We start from the raw sequence: 17,904 nt of genomic DNA, 5'->3' as shown, positions 1-17,904 counted from the left end.
GGAGACCACTCTGCCCATCATTGCCAGTGCCAATTCTAAGAAAGGATCCTCATTAGTGCCACTCCATTATTCCTTACCTAACGTGAAACAATACCTTTCTTCATTTCACTGTTTGCCTTTAATAGATGCATAGCTGCATAATGATTCTTATAATTTTCCTGAATTCTAACCAAACAGATTCTGTCTTGGAACTCTACCTTTCTACTGCTGCAATAATACCTTTGATCGAAACTACCATGATGTTTCCTTTTCATGCTTCTCAACTTTTCCAAAATACATTTGTAGCCAGGAATGTTAAGAACTCATTCCTCTCCTTGCTGAGCCAGGTCTCTAATAGTGCAGCTTTATCTTAAATCCCCTGTGGTTATTTGCTCCGGCACCTTACCATTATTGAACCACGCTGGGGCAGTTAGTCCCATACTTTCCAAGCCTATCTTCGCCTGCCTTCCCACCTCCCCACCACCCACCCCATTCCTGTATCTGATTCCTGTTTTATATGAATTAGCCTATATTCTATTGCTGTTTGTATCTCCCAGTTGTCTGCACATCATCTCCTCTCCAATATTTCATCATGTGCCCCTCCTACTGCTAAATTAGTTCAAGGGAAACAGTCATGACAGTAAAAAAAAATCTGTCAGTTTGTATGCTTCAAAGTTTCTTTGGAATGAATTTGAATGATTTCAAACTATTTACTGGAAACCAATGTGTATGTAATTACAAACTGGCCAGCTCCCTGCCCACATTGAGAGAAACAGATGTTCTGTTGAACAAAGGGAGGGGTTTTGGATTGTTTCCATAAAAGCACAGTCATCCTGGAAAGAGTCTCCATGGGCTACGCTGGGTTCCAGTCACCTTCCTTGAAGTGTAAAGGTGAACAAATTAAGACTCTTAATTTGACATATTTGAAAGAAGTGCAGTCGGTTCTTGCAGTTAAAACATTTATGGATGGCCAGCTGCAGGTTATAAGGTAAAGTGATAACTTTTAGAATGATATTTTAAGCACTGGTTTCATTTCTGAGTAATTATCGCTGTAGTCACAACTGTAACTCTAGAGGCTCCACAAAGCTAATAGTTTCCAGCTGTGAACTCGTCAGATACATTTTCCACACCGGCTTCTTGCATAATCTATGAGCAATTTAATTGAAGGTCTCCGATGCCCTATTAATTTTCTGCTCACTGTCCAAGCCTTGGCATGGACTTCCCACTACAACATGTCAAAGGTTGAGATCTCAGGCTTGGCAGCCTGTTAGCAGATTGTCCTTAAAGGCCACATCAAATATCATTCATACCAAACCTGTCAGGACTGAGGACATCTTTCCCTACTCAATGTTAATGGGGTTTCAGGTTTTTGGCAGAATGTCAGGCTAGATACCAAGAGATTCAATGTTTCATAAATAGATCTGGCAAAGTAGGCAATATGTACAAGGAGATCAGATTGTCATTATTTCATTTGCAACAAGTGAATAGACCAGCAAGGAGCAGTAAAACAACAGTTAAAGAAACATTCTGTAACTAAACCACATGTTTGTGAATGACTGATTATTTTATTTGTACAAGTCGAATTCCAATACTGCTTATTTAAAAGCTCTTGAAAACCTTTAAGTCAATGTATGCATAAAAATAATTTTTATTAACATATTTGATATTAAACAACATGCTCAGAGTATCCCTTAGTTAAAGATCTGTGCTTGAAGCTTGAAGATAGTTATTAGTTGCTGCGGTGACAACAACGGAGAGTAGTTAGATGTTATGAAAGCAGACTTAAAGTATAAGAGGGTTAAGCTTCAAAGGGGAAAGTCTTTCCTCATTTTTAGCTTTACTTTTTATATCTACAAGTTAGTTACATTTCAGAAGGTGAGCAGCCTTTCTAATTTGTTTTTCAGATGAAATGAAGACACATTCATAATCTGAATAAGATCACTACATTCAATAAACTGTACAACCTTCATATTTGTACTTCCCTTGAAGAAGGCAAAGGGACGACCACATAAAACTCTTGCACGTATGTTGTTAATTGTACCAAGTAAATAGAACTACATGTACTAGAAAGACATATGAAACCTTTAAAAAGAAATGCATGTAAAGATATTTTTGTCTTTTTGGTGATGGTTTTGTTTGAAGTTCTATTCTAAGGAAATGAGTAGGTTTGTGGTGAAGGCAACTTTATTTTCATCAGTTTATTTTAATTTACGAAAGAGAACCAAATTTCAAAGAACGAAGTTTAGCATCTAGCTAAGATTGGAAGAAAGTAGAATTATTTAATTTTGGTTAGTGCCTCTGGTCACTTTAGATAATAAACATGGACAAAACTGAACCAATATATCTGCAAAGAAATAGTGAAAGTTGTCTCAGGATTCCTCAGCAATAGGATTTTCATCCATATAATTTCAGAGTCTTTGAATTTGATTGCTGATATAACTCCTGGTATCTCATGGGTGTAATGAGATGACATTTTTAGAAATGAATTGCATGAGTTTTTTCTTCATGGGAAATTAAATTTCAATGTTTATAATTTGTCCTTACAGGAAATGTGAAGTCAAAAGCTCACCCACAAAGAATGGTGGGAATGTGCAGATTAAATGTACAGAAGACAAACTGCAATATGAAGTTAGAAAATGTGAACTTATTTGAATTGCTTCAACTATTTTCAAAAATAAATTGTTATGAAAGAAATAATAATTTATGATGTTTAAAAAGAACTTGTTCAATGACATGAAACAATCTTGTTTTAAGAACCTGCCTTCTTTATCGACAGGAGGCAAAAAAAAACTTGACATTCTCTAATGGTTGAGTGGGTACATGTCTTTTATAAAAGCCCATTAAAAATATAAGGATTGGTTTTATTACAGTACTGAAGAGGCCAGTTTCACCTGAAACAGGGGAAGGGCAATGATGATATTACAATTTGCCCGAACTATTCCAAAGCTGAGAAGGAGAAAAGCAGGCGAAATTCAGATTCCTGGTTACTATTCAATGATTCTCGTTGACATGTTGATAATGGCGTCATTTTTTTTTACAAGTAAGAGAACAACATGGTCAACTGGCCTTTCAAAAATCAGTGACCCAGAGTTTTGTGGAGTTGGGTTTGAGTCTGGGGCCAATGAACAAGGACAAATTGAGTCTCTTTTGAGAATTATCACTTCAAATGCAACATTTTTTGTGACTCTGGGAATTCAATGTCCTGTGACATCATCTAATATGGTCTGAAGGAATGTCTGAGACCTAGCAGAATGAGGGAACAGATGACAGATATATTAGTTATGGATTATTTGAGCTAGAATTGGCTGTACAAACATAGTGAGCTAGTAATCAATGGGGTGTGAGTTTTATGGAGTGTGGTTAGCAAAAATAAAGCTTTCACTGAAAGTGGACTCAATTTAAGTGAAGCTATCTTCCAGTGTATAAAATGGGTATCGGGGATAGTTGAGCCAAAGTGTAACATTTTGAGGTCTATATATCCACCCCTGTTTTCTATAAGTAAGCCTTATGACCAGTGGAAGAATTAAGGTACAATGTAACTGGGTTACTTCTTTATCAAAGAAGTAGCAAAGTATAGCTTTAGGACATTTGTTAGCATGCAGAAGCAAAGTTTTTCATGGAAATGGAACCAAATGATTTGAACATGGATGAAGATTGGGATAGTTTTTAACTTGCATGGATAAAATTGATCAATGATTCAATTTATTGACTGATTATGAGGCATTGTCAGATTTTGACAAATTGAAAAATATTGAGGATTATGCCATGGAAGAGTATACAATGGAATTCAGTAGGCTTTATGCAAGACTGCAAATTTCATTTGGAATGTATGCTAGCATTTAAATTATTGGATTGACCCAAAGTATCAAAATGGGCTGACATCTAATTTGGATGAGAACTGTGTTTGCAGACAAATATACGCTTCAAAAATAAATTTCAGAAGGACAAAAAAAAATCCTAGAAATGCATTCCTCTCCAGCAGTGTTTGTTGTAAAGGTGGCAGTCAGTGGTATGTCAGGAATTGGAAGTCAGAATGTTAACAAATTGGCAAGATTGCCTGAATACTGGTAACAGGTGATAGTACAAAAGGAGAAATGTAACTAATAGACATTAAGACTGAACTGCAATTGATAATTTTGAGGAGCAAATAGAATTTGGTATTTACACGAAGAGAATAAACCACAGAAATGCTCAGTGTGGTCAATCATTGCTTTAGGTGTGATTCAAATTACCATTATGCAAATGACATGATAAAGTGTTCAAAACTAAACTTCAAATGGATGATTTGGAGGAAGAAACTGGAGAGGGATCAAAGAGAGGGCATTGGATTGGCCGCAAGAGGTTTCAGTCCAGTGAAGAATGTGTTGGGGCACAACCATTCAATTATGTCATATTAGACAGTGGATGGACAGCAACTCTGTAAAGAGCTGACCAATTAAATGTCACCCAGACTGTCAGAGTAATAAGGATGCAAACAACACTAAAGATTTTGAGAGTTCCACTGGTTTCAGATTTGGTAATGATAGCACACTAAAATTGCCAGAATCAATTTTCGTTAGCATGGATGCAGGGTCCCCTGAAAAACGGTTGTTATTAAGTCAGCCAACAATAAAGAATGCACAGAGACAAAGCTGGATTAAAATCCAGGATCTGTCTCCTTAAGAGTATTGTGGGGCTACTTACAGCAGATAGATCATGGTGGTTCAAGAAGGCAGCTCACCATCATCTTCTCAATAGCAACTATGGATGAGCAATAAATGCTGGCCCTATCAACAACATCCACATGGCATAAATTAATTAAACAAAAGATGAAACTAGAAATAGAAAATAGCAACACTACAGTATTTGGACTATCTTTGAATTTGTAATTTACACAATTGGGGTACTGTTATCTAACTTTAATGGATCCTAATAGCTGCACTGAAAGTATTAAAGAAGTGTTCTTGATATCAGGGGGATAGAAATTTGGTAAACCAGAAGTCAGTTGTGTTCAAATTACAATGTACCTATCCATCCTTTCAAAGGTTAAACATTTAGTAAAAGATGCAGGAATAACGGATGGGAATATGATAAGCTTATACAAGAATTATGTGATGGATCTGAGATTTATACCAAATATTAAAAGACGCCATTAAGGCATACAGCAATTTTGCTGTTCATAAGAGATTTCAATGAGGTAGTGGTTATTAATTTAAAGATTTGGGATAAAGAAAAATAAATTCAGTTACATTTTGGAGATTTGTCAATTGGATTTTGTCAGTTAGCATTAATACATCATAAAGACAAGAAAATAATTTTGAATAGGGTAATGGAAAGTGGATAGTGACTGGGCTTGAGCTGCCAACAAACTTTCTCACTGATGATGGAAGAAGGGGAGTTGGCTAACAATGATACGTACATAAAAATGAATGCAATCGTTATGAACACAACAGTAAAAAGCCCCTTTAGCAATCCAATTTTTGTAAAGGACCATACATTGGCAAGCAAAATGGTTCATAATATTTTGGCAGATCAACCAAATGTAAATTATTGCTTGTACTAGTGTTGACTGTACATGCTGAGAATTTGTTGTGGCTGGTGGGAAGACATAGTCCATATCAGTTTGTTTGTGGTAGGGATCCTAAAGCCTCCATCAGCAATAAGTAGTTATTCCCTCGCTTGGAAAGAGGTCACAATCAGTCTTACATTTTTTTACAGCATTTGAATGCACTGTGCCCAGGCAGAAAGACTTTTATTAAAGTCAAAGTCTCAAAGAATTTGGCAAGCCTTAAATTATGTTAAAGCCATCAAAATGCAGTCTCAACCAGGGAGATATGGTTTATTAAAAGAGAGAGGACATTTAAAGAATGGAGAGACAGGGTATTGCTTAAAGATAGAAAAATAATAATTACACAGGATTGGAATCAGATTGTTCAGGTATACTCTACAGGACTCTCGCAATGGATTAGATTTTTAGGTTCTGAAGAAGTTATAGAAAATAACAAAGATTTAATTACTTCTCATATCCAAATGTTACACAGCTATGAGGCTCAAACTGCAATTGACAGTTTCTATGATGATGGTTAGATCAGTTCTGATGATGAATATGAGGCTGTACTGAAGCCAAATATTTATAAGAAAGGACTAGTCAATAAAGAAATGTGATTACTTCAAGTGGAGCAGGGAAGGCTACTGGAAATTATAAAAGCTGGACAAGGGGATGGACAGGAGGTTAGGACTATGGATTGGGAACATGAAGTACAAAGATAGAAGGCAAGAAAATATGGTAGAAGCTCAAATAGTGGTTCTGGGAACGAATATGCCCCTGGAGAGCAATCATAAACTGTTAAAAGAAATCTTAATAAGAGTGGAAGGTCAAACTAGAAGAGATTAAAGAGATAGAGGGTGTAGTTTAACAAGGACAAGAAATACAGTACAAACCAGGAATATGATAATGAAGAGAAATTAAAGAGATCAGGAAGACCTAGTGGTCATGAAGACAAACCAGAAGACAACTAATAAAAGATGCTAAACAACTGGGATTACAGAACAGTAGATATTTTGGGCTATCCACAGAGGTGCTAGATAAGGGACAGGCAGGCCTATCACACAGGTAGAAATGCACCAAAAAGGGCTCTTCTGTAGGAACTATAAGGCTGAAGCAAGGATAGTGGCACAAGATTTCAAAATAAATCCAGAGACTAAAGTACAAGAGCAGATTAACTTGTTTTGCCTTTTGTGAGGAAAAAAATGGTTCAGAATATAGATCATTTGACAGTAAAGTTTCTGTTGTGAGATCAGCTCAATTTCTTTGACCTCCAAAGAGACACCAAATACAGAGTGGGGAAACTCTGGAAATGAAATAAATGTGCATATGCCCCAAATGAGACCTCTGGAGTTCGTTTCTTCTTGGTATGATCTATCTTATTAATATTGGGTTGACTTTCATTAAAAGCAAATCCTGTCATATTGTACTAGTATCATGAGAGGCAGTTTTCAGGCATCTTTATGATGGATGTAGATGATTTTTTTTGTGGGTGGGTGGGAGCACAATGTGATAAGTGGCTTAATTCAAAATCAGAAGTGTCTGGGGCTTTTGGATTAGAAATCAGATGGAAAAAATCTAGTGTCACCTTCTAACAGTGATCTTATCTGGAAAGTGATCAATCAAAATAGGACCTCATAAGAAAGATGTAAGAAGTTTCAAAAACTGAAATGGAGGAATTTTAAAGTCTAATTGGACAAGCGAATGGTCTGGGGACACAAGCAAGACAAATGCCACTTCTGAAGTATCAGAGTTGGGCACAACTATGAAAAATCCCAAGATGGAGGATATTGTTCAGTCAAACAAAGTTATTTTTAAAATTCAAGATTGTAACGTAAGGTTTTCATCATTCGAGAGCCAGGATTGTGAAACTTGTTGCTTTTTACTGATTTTTCTTATACAAAAATCTGTAATAGATTCTCAGGTGTTTTTCTTTCTTGTAGGAAAGGCAGGTAAATTACCAATGTGGTGGAAAATATTTCTCTTACCCACTGAGTAAATTAATAATAATAATAAGTCCCTATGGGATAACATACATTCAAAAAAATGTGTGAATGAGAAAATGACTGAGGATCGATATTGCAGTTCTAGGACAGATGCTGGAGAGTGGAGAAACGTTCATATTGGAATGGGTGAATAGCAGAAATCAACTGACTGTTTTACAAAGAAAAGAAACAGTTGAACATACTGGTAGGGGATGCTTGACGCTTTAATGTCTGAAGGAAAAATATAAATATAATTTGCTGTCATTTTATACGTCTTGTTTGTTTTTTTATTGGTATGGACATAGATTTACTTTGAAAAAAAAATCATCTGATATGGTTTGAAGAAATGTCAGAAGGCCTAATGGCCTAGAGGCCTAATGGGCTGAGGGAGTAGCTAATGGATGTATTAATTAAGGATTAATTGGCTATGAATTGGTTGAATAAATATGGGGAGCTCGTAATCAGCGTGGATGAGATTTATTGAAAGTATACAGAGAATGCTGGAGAACAATGGGGCTGGCAGCAGCTGTGGAGAGAGAAACAGAGTTAATGCTTCAAGTCAGGTCTGAAGAAAATCAGACGTAATAGGTATTTGGAAATGTGTTTTTAACAGATGCGGAGGAGTAGCAAGAGAGCAGATGGTATATAGGCCTCATGCAAAAGACCAAGCATTGTTAATAGTAGAGAAGGAGAAAAGGAAATGTAAAATGGGTATAAATTAAGGTAAAAAAAGGCCCTTTGAATTTGTCTTTTTGTGACTGTTCCTTTCCACTAAGTGCAAAGCAAACAATGCACAAATATGACACGGTTGTGGGAGAGTGGATGAGGGAGAGAATGTAAGTAGAAAGGAGAACATAATATGGTCAAGTTCTGAAGTTATTGAACTCAATGTTGAGACTTTGAAGCTGTGAAGTGCTGAAGTGGAAATGCATTCTTTGAGGCTTGCACAACCTGAAGAAGTTTTGCTCTTCTTCCTGAAGGGATTTCTGTTTTTATGTAAAAATAACCCATTTTCCTACACCTTTCATTGTGACAAAGACTCAAAATGTTAATCAGTTTTTTCTGTATAGATGCCACCAGACTTGCTGAATTTTTCCAGCACGTGTTTCGGATATCCAACATCTGCAGTATTTTGCCTTTATTTGAGATTTACGGAGTGTGGTTAACAGAAATAAAATTTCACTAAAAGTGTGGACGAAACTGTGTTCAAAGACCGTTATCTTCCAGTTAATAACACCATGCCCTGGTTGACTCTTTCATAGGATAAGACCACACATACCTTCATCATGATCCTCACTGAGATGGAACACCATTTTCATGACTTGGTGTTCATGGCACCTTAGAGAAGTGAGGAATTATAGTTTGGCATAAGAAAATTTTGGAAGTTGAGTTTAAAACCTTCTTCCCATATCTCTTTCATGAATCTCTATAACTCCCATGTTGGTCTCTAAATCACCTGCATGCCCACTCAGCTAATATGAACTATATTCAGAAGCAATGAGCTCTGTAATAACAAAGACAAGTGTTGAAATGCAGAAGATTATAATTATGCCAATACAAGGAGCTGTTTTGCGAACATACAAACCTTAAAAAAAAGTGCCCATTAAATAGACCTTTACAGTATTAATAACAAAAGCTTTATTCACTTCACATCTTAGACTCCTGACAACATCTTCCAATCTCATCAAGACCATCAAGAAAGATAAAGGCATCAGATACATAGGAATACGACCACATGCAAATTCCTCTCTAATGTCCTCACAATCCTACTTGGAAATATTATGGTTCCTTCACTGTCAATGGGTCGAAATCCTGGAACTCCCTTTCTAATGGCAATGTGAGTGTATCAACACCAAATAGACTGCAGCAATTTAAGAAGGCAACTCACCACCACATTCTCAAGAGCAGTTCGGGATGAGTAATAAATGCTGGCCTATCTATATCTACATCTACATCTAGTGATATCCACATTTTCTGAATTAATAAAGATAATCTTATTCTTATGAAGATAAATATACAGACATTGACAAAAGAGATCACAGAAAGAATAACTTATTAGAACCTCATAAAGATATCAAACAAACAAAGGGAACATTCTACTTCAATATGTTCAAACAGACTCCTTGGGGACTTGGACCTCACGCAAGCATTCAGTGGTCACTTGGTGAACCAAGTGTCAGCCCCTCTGTTTCTACTGATCCAGTTCCTAGAGGGGCTCATTCTGATGTCATGTATTTAGGCAAGCTTAAGGAAGTTTAAATGGGTAAAATGCCCTTCACTGACAATTTCATAGGAATATAGGATTAACAGTCATTTTCCAAGCAAATTTCTGAGTATATGGTTTCTTTTCCCAACGTTTCAAAATTTGTCAATGTTGTTTATGTTATGTTGATGACGTGAAGGTGACATGGACATGGTGGAGAGGGCATAGTGCTGGACATGGGGCTAAGAGAATAAGCGGATGTCAGAATGTGCGCTAGCTGCCCTTATCACTATTAATACAATGGGGTGAAATCCCAGCGAATTGAGGAAAACCAGCTTCTAATCAGGTTATCCTTTGAACCAGTCCTGGGTCTGTCTACAACCTGTTAAAACTGTTAAATTCTGAATTTTCCTAGTAATTACTGTGCAATGTATGATTTAATTTAACAGCTATTTCTGCAGCAATTAACTTTTCAAAATTCTAGCATGAGAAAATAAAAGGGAAGAATTCTGAGAAATGCAGGTATCACGACACACATTAAACTGTCAACAGTTTATGTGGTGCCAAATGTACCCTATTATCAATCTATGGTTTACAAAAATAAACAGAAAAATGGTCTTGTTTTTAGCAGGAATGAAGAGTAATTTTCAAACGGAGGTGGGCAAGGTGGCAATGGTCATCCAACATCGTGAGTATCTATTGGCCAAATAAGTTTTGCCAATTGATTGACAGAGAAAATAACGTGCCCCTTGAACTATGATATAACAATAAGTGATCTCGGGCAGAGGGGAGTTCTGTAGGCAACAGTTCTCAAGGAATGATCCCCAGGGAGTAGTCTTCATCGAGCAATCCTCATTAGGCAGATAGAAGATGGAGCAGAAGAAAAGGAGGTCAAGTTCCCAAACACTTCAGGCTCGAGAGCAGGCATGATACTGCCTCAACTTTACTGAAACCAAAACAACCTATGTTGATGGCCTGTTTGTCCTCTGGTATCAGTGAACCACCCCAATTGTCTTGGTGTAAATGTCCTTTACCGAACTAACAAATATGTTATGCATAAATTGCTGCTTCTTATGAAACTCAATGAACTATCAGAAATTTATACAAATTGATTACTGTCTTTAGTAGGAAACTTTGATCATAAACCCCTAAAATCAGCACACATTAACTGTTCTCCAGTATTCTGACATCTCCCCTGTGGCCAAAGAGACTTAAATATTTAGGTCAGAGATCCTATAATTCCCTCCCTCACCTCCCACAGCTACCTAGGAAAGTATAATGCAATTCAATACAGCATAGGAACAGACTTTTCAGCTCATCAAGCCTGGGCCAGATCTAATCCATATTTAGACCCACTATTGCCTATGTGCGGTTTCTGTCCCTCTGGTTGCCTTCCGTTCACGTATCTATCAAGATGTGCCTTCATCATTGCTAACATGCCTGCTTCCACCACCTCCACTGGCAGGCACCCACTATCCTCTGTGTGTAAACGTTTCCTCACATTTCTCCCCTAAACTTTCCCCCTCTCACCTTGAACCTGTGCCCTTGTTTAGTTGATATCTCCACGCTGGAAGAAAGACTTTGACTCTCCACCCTATCGATACCCCTCGGAATTTTGTAGACCATTATCAGGACACCCCTCAGACTCTCCCTTTCCTCATAAATAAAACCTTCCAAACCAGGCAACATCCTGGTAAACCTTCTCTGTACGCTCTAGAAAGCATCCATGTCTGTTTGGTTGTGTGGCAATCAGAACTACATGCAATACTCCATATGTGGACCATCTAAAGTTTTGTAGAACTGTAATATAGCTTGTTATCTTTATACAAATAGACAATTACGCAAACTCTCAGACAATTTTCCTATCTCCCCTGGATCAAGACTTCACCACTTTGAACATCAGGATATTTCTAGGATTGTCACAATCTCAAGTTCTCAGGAGATCTCCCTTCAACAACTTCCTGACTCAATGTCTCATTCAGCCTAGTTTTATCTCTTTTGCAAGATCCACAATCAGGACTGCTTTGGCAGACCCATCATTTCAGCCTATTCCTGCCCCATTGAACCTATTTCTTATTATCTTGACTCTATTTTTTTCCAGTCTTGCTCAGTCTCTTCCCACTTATGCTCATGATTGTTTTGATGCTTTACATTGTCTCCACAACTTCCAGCTTTCCGACCATACCTTCCTCCCTTTCACCATGGATGTGCAATCCCTCTACAATTCCCAAATGCTCTCTTTGCCCCCATTTGTCCCATGACCCCACACCCCCTTCCCATCAGGATAGTCCAAAAGGTCTCTGCTGCTTCCTTTGAATGCATAGTCTCCATTCACCACCACTCTCCTTCACCCGGTTGAGCTCATTCTTATTTTGAATAATTTCTCCGTTATCTCATCTTGTTTTTTCCAAGTCAAAGGTCTAGCTATGGGTACCTGCATGGGTCCCAGTCATGCCTATGGTCTTGTTGGGTGCATGGAACATTCCTTGTTCAAGACTTATTCGGGTCCCCACCCACAACTCTTTTTCCGACACATTAATGATGTTTTTGGTACTGCTTCCTGCTCTTATCTGGAATTGAAAATATTAATCAGTTTTGCTTCAAATTCTCATCCTTCTCTCACCTTCACCTGGTCCATCTCTGACTCTTCCGTGTCCTTCCTTGACTTCACTGTTTCCATTACTGAGGATAAGCTTTCCACCAATATTTATGATTTAGAGACGTCAGTGTTGGGCTGGGTGTACAAAGTTAAAAATCACACCACCACCTGATGGAACCACCTGATGAAGGAGCTGTGCTCTGAAAGCTAGTGCTTCAAAGTAAACCTGTTGAACTATACCCTGGTGTTGTATGATTTTTAACCAATATTTATGCAGTTCTGAGGAAGTGTCATTTTGGTCTTGAAACATTAAATCTATTTCTCTCTCCATAGATGCCAGAAAGACTTGCAGAGTCATAGAGTTATGGATCACACAAAAGACCCATCAGTCCAATCCATCCATGCCGACCAAGTTTTCCAAACTAAACTAGCCCCATTTGCCTGCGTTTGGCCCATATCCCTCTGAATCCTTCCTATTCATGTTACTGTTTGAGTGTCTTTTAAATGTTGTTACTGTACCTATATCTGCCACTTCCTTTGGCAGTTCATTCCACATGTGAACCATCCTCTGTGTGAAAAAGTTACCCTCGGGTCCCTTTTAAATCTTTCTCCTCTTACCTTAAAATTATGCCCTCTAGCTTTGAACTCCTCCATCCTAGAGAAAAAGACTTTTGCTATTCACCTTATCAATACCTCTCATGTTTTCTTATAAATCTTTATAAAGTTACCCATCAACCTCCTACATTCCAGTGAAAAAAGTCCCAGCCTATCCAGCCTCTCCCCAAAACTCAAACCATCTTGTCTCAGCAACATCCTTGTAAACCTGGTAAGTCCAAAGATGTGCAGGTTAGATCAGTTGGAAATGCAGGGTTAGGGAGAGGGTAGGTAGGTGGGCCAGAGCAGTATGCTCTTCGGAGGGTCAGTATGGACTTGATGGGCTGAATGGCCTGCTTCTGCACTATAAAGATTCTATGATTCTATACTTCTACAATTTTTCTGCACTTTCCCCAATTTAATAACATTCTTCCTATAGCAGGGTGACCAGAACTGTACACAGTACTCCAAAAGTGGACTCATCAATATCCTGTACAGCCACAACATGACATTCCAATACTTAATGATCTGACCAGTGAAGGCAAGCATGCCAAAAGCATTTGTAACCACTCTGTCAGCCTGTAATGCAACTTTTAATGAACTATCTACCTGGACCTCTGGGTCTCTGTGTTCTACAACACTCCCCTAGGTCTTACCATTAACTGTACAAGTCCTGCCCTTGTTCATCTTACCAAAATGCAGCACCTTGCATTTATCTAAATTAAACTCCATCTGCTACTCTTCAGCCCGTTGACTCAATTGATCAAGATCCCTTGGTAATCCTAGATAGCCTTCTTCACTATTTCTTTACCACCAACTTTGGTGTCATTTGCAAACTTAATAACCTTCATCATCATGGTCTGTGTTTGTGTCAGATTTCCAGCGTCGCCATGCATTGCTTTTTTTTATTCGATTTATTTGAAGTCCTTATTGTGTTGTTAGAATTCTGCGAGGAGAAAGTGAGGTCTGCAGATGCTGGAGATCAGAGCTAAAAATGTGTTGCTGGAAAAGCGCAGCAGGTCAGGCAGCATCCAAGGAACAGGAGATTTGACGTTTTGGGCATAAGCCCTTCTTCAGGAATTCCTGAAGAACGTCGAATCTCCTGTTTCTTGGATGCTGCCTGACCTGCTGGGCTTTTCCAGCAACACATTTTCAGCTTGTTAGAATTCTGGTCATACAAAAGACAAGTAAAGTCAAACCTTAAATGATGAGCTTGCTTAAAGAGTTATAAAGATGAAAGAAGAAATCACAATACAAATTGTTAGTCATTGCAGTTTGTCAACTGAATAATACAAAATGTGATGTTGAGGTGTTTGCATTTTAGTACTTTATAACATTCAGTGCAGCTTAAATATAATAGTTTAAATCCACAGGCATTCTGTCAGTTGCCACTACATGAGCTCAGCAACATTTCCAAAAGCAATTAGGAGTTTAAGCTGCAACATTGAGTTGCAATTCAGCAGCAGAAATAAGAACTCCTGAGTTAGCGACTCCCTACTATTGGCTGACTATTTTTACTATTTGTACAAATTGCACCCAATTTTGCAATAGCTGTTAAAAGTGTATTTTCTTCTTTAAGTTGATGCTCACATCCATTTGTGTGTTGCTGAATGTCAACTTTGTTCTGAATCAGTACAATTCAACAGTGATATGGAGGGTAGTTTTCTAACAGCTTTTATATTTTAAATGTTTTTGATATATTTAGGAGTCATAACCTGATGCATAATGCTCCATACAGCTGAAACTGAATTTACCAGTACAAAATAAACATTTCTGATGCAAATAGCTGCAAGAATCACGATATTTCATTCAAGTTGTTACAACTGAAAATTACTTTGAAAACTATGCTGAATCAATTGAACATTATTTTGAGTTAGTTATCAGTATTTTTTATTGTCTTAAAATTTACATCCAACATTTACAATAAAAACTTACAAAGAACCAGCTTGATTTGAAAAAAGCTTCCTGTAAAGCCTTTGATTGATCACAGATTGATGGCAGAAACTTGCAATGGGGAATCGTTTAATAAGGGCAAAAATTGCTGGAGAAACTCAGCAAGTCTGACAGCCTCTGTTGAGAGAGAGAAACTAAGTTAACTTTCTAAGTCCAGTGACCCTACTTGCAATCCTGAAGCAATTTCTGTTTTTGTTTCAGATTTTCAGCAACCACAATTCCTTGTTTCATTTTAATTCAATACGGGTGTGTGATCTGTCTGGGACAAGGTTCAGTTTAACAGTGTTGAGTTTCTCAATTGTTTGCTCACTAATACTCCAGGATGTTATTTGAATAGAAACATTTCAAGGATCTAATCCCTTGCTCATGGGAAATTTGTACCAATGTGTTGATTGTAAATTGTCACATAGTTGACAAAGTGGCTCCCAACATATGTACTTTCACCTCTCTGCACTTTACTTTGGTGCTGCCAACCTACTGATCCTGTAAACATGCATAGATTTGATGTTGGAGGAGTGCACTGCAAGTATAATGTCAGTGAAAGGACCTCCAGGGCCAACATGTTCTAAGCCCCATTTCTTCTATAAATAGTTCTCGTGTAACACATTCATCCGTGATTGAGATTGCAGACTACAACCTCTCCCCAGGCTTAGTCAATGGCTTTCTATAATTAGTTTTAAAGAGTGGGTGTGTGACTAGTCAGTTCTCCCCTGTGATTTTTAAGGAAACTTTCCAGATGGCTTCACTTGAGATCAGAAGCTTGCTACATCAAAAATGTAAGGTTTATGTCAGAGTTCTAACAATCTTTGCCTTATTGGGTCAGTAACTTTGATATTCTAGCAAAGTATATAAAGTCTTCTTGAAAGTCCTGGAGTTACAATGTTGCAGAACAAAACAAATATGGCTGATTCTGTTCAATAACAATTTTGATGTGATATGCTTTTATTGCAGATTAATGCACTAAAATAGCATCTAATAATGTTTAAAGAAATTAAAGCAGATGTACGGAACTAGTGATTCAGATTTTTCCCAGCTGATTTGTAAATGTCACAACAGAAGTCAGAGAAGTTCTTTTCCTGTTTTGCAAAAAAAATATTAGAAACTTGATGCTAAGAAAAGAAACTTGAAACATCAGCTGACCAAATTGAGTTTTTTTCTGCTTGACATTTCTTAGTTGTCCTTGATGATGGTCTTTAAAAACGGCCTTTGTTGCATTCATAAAGTTGGTATAACATAGTCCAATAATTATCCAAGATGTTTCAATATATTTCCTGTCTTTCAGATGAGAAATTTAACCAAGATCCCATTTTTTCTTTTCAACTGAAAGTGAAAGAACTCATGGCACTATTTTGAAGAAGAGGAGGGGAATTATCCAAGTGTCTTGGTAAATGCTTATCCCTCAATTAATAATCATAAAAAGCATTGTCTGACCATTCCCATTGCTGTTTGTGTGGGCTAATTGTGCCCAAATTGACTGCCACTTTTTCTGCACTGATTTAATGACTACACTTCAAAAGTAATTTGTAAAGCACTTTGACCTAGTGGTCAGAAAAGGTCTGATATAAATATAGGTTTCCCTCTTCAATAGCACTCAGCATGGGCCTACAGATTCAGTGTGAGCTTGAAATGATCCCAAATTGCCTTACTCCATCACATCACAAAGAAGCAATGACAAAAACCTGCCAAATATATTTTTCTGCTGAGGTTAAAGAACTGTCAATTACCCAGAGAGAAAGGACATCACAAGCACAAAATTGGCTTGTTTGGAGACCAGTATAGCATCTGCAAATGTGCACATACCTTAGTCATTAACTGTGCCAGATACCACCTTGGTGAGGAAGTTAGTGTGCTGAAGCTCACAGCCACAGGAAGTATCATGACATGCAACACAAATTTGCTGCTAGCACTGTCATTGAAGCTCAATACTCCTAACAAACTCCTTTTCTTAACATGATGCATAAAACATGATTTAAGCAGCATCAAGACTTTCCTAGCAGGGCTATTTAAAAGGATCACCAGCTAATTGTTGGTGAATTTCTAGTTGATTTTGTGAGCTGTTTATATGTTTGCACAGCCACTTGCTATTTTTTTCATTGTTCTTTCAGGTTGCAAAAATTTCCAGAGAATGGCAACAGGTGCTAAAGGACTTTCACCTGATCTTAAGGCTTCTGCACAAACCAGCTGTTATCAGATATGAGTTCAGTATCAGACATCCTTCCTGAAGTACAGCAGTGGGAAAATGTGCAGAGGGAACCCAGTACAGGACAAGCTGGGGGCCATATCTATCCTTGATGTTTAAGAGCAAGGCACCAACCCGAACCACAGGAAAGAATGATCTGAGACATCTACTCTTCAATATAGTCTCATTGAAACCTGTCATCCACAACTGCTACCTCAGAGCAGGCCAAGGACCATATAGCCCAACATCTGTGAAGTTAAATGTTGTCATGACATGTCAAATGTTCAGTCTTTCCAGGCTGGGATGGAATATAGTCAAGGTTAGAATGGTGGAGGAGAAAGTGAGGACTGCAGATGCTGGAGATCAGAGCTGAAAATGTGTTGCTGGAAAAGCACAGCAGGTCAGGCAGCATCCAAGGAACAGGAGATTCGACGTTTCGGCTATAAGCCCTTCTTCAGGATGGTGTTGGAATTCCTGATGAAGGGCTTTTGCCTGAAATGTCAATTTTCCTGCTCCTTGAACGCTGCCTGATCTGCTGCGCTTTTCCAGCACCACTCTAATCTTGACTCTGATCTCCAGCATCTGCGGTACCAATTTCTGCTTGGGATGGAATATACTTGCAACACCTCACCATTTGCTGTTACGTAAGGAAAGCCAATGAGAGGAAATTACATTCCGTTCTCACTTGGCAAACAAATGTAATACACAATTTTCCTCGCATTTTATACAGAGTAGGGTGCCATTGACCACAACCACGTTCCCTTGTGCACCACATCTTGAACTTGTGTGAAGCTGCCTGTGGAGGAATAGCACTCTGCCCTCCGTATTTGTGATGCCAATTCCATGGGGAAGTTAATGTATTCCCCAACCTGAGCAAAGAATGTACCA

General features: G+C 38.0%; 1 long non-coding RNA gene across 2 annotated transcripts; it reads left to right on the top strand.

The window, feature by feature from the left end:
• The first annotated feature begins 824 nt into the window (after window positions 1-824).
• LOC132815476 (uncharacterized) lies at window positions 825-17,390 on the top strand. 2 transcript variants are annotated; one of them, XR_009644663.1, is made up of 5 exons: window positions 825-967; window positions 1,884-2,002; window positions 10,323-10,379; window positions 16,120-16,221; window positions 16,943-17,390. It is a non-coding gene; the product is annotated as an uncharacterized LOC132815476 (long non-coding RNA). The 2 variants fall into 2 exon arrangements; XR_009644664.1 differs by having other exon boundaries at window positions 10,320-10,379.
• Window positions 17,391-17,904: the final 514 nt, after the last annotated feature.

This window comes from Hemiscyllium ocellatum, chromosome 4 (genome assembly GCF_020745735.1).
Source record: "Hemiscyllium ocellatum isolate sHemOce1 chromosome 4, sHemOce1.pat.X.cur, whole genome shotgun sequence".
NCBI lineage: Eukaryota > Metazoa > Chordata > Chondrichthyes > Orectolobiformes > Hemiscylliidae > Hemiscyllium > Hemiscyllium ocellatum.
Note: the sequence above shows the minus strand (reverse complement) of the source record. Positions and strands in the feature narration are given on the sequence as shown.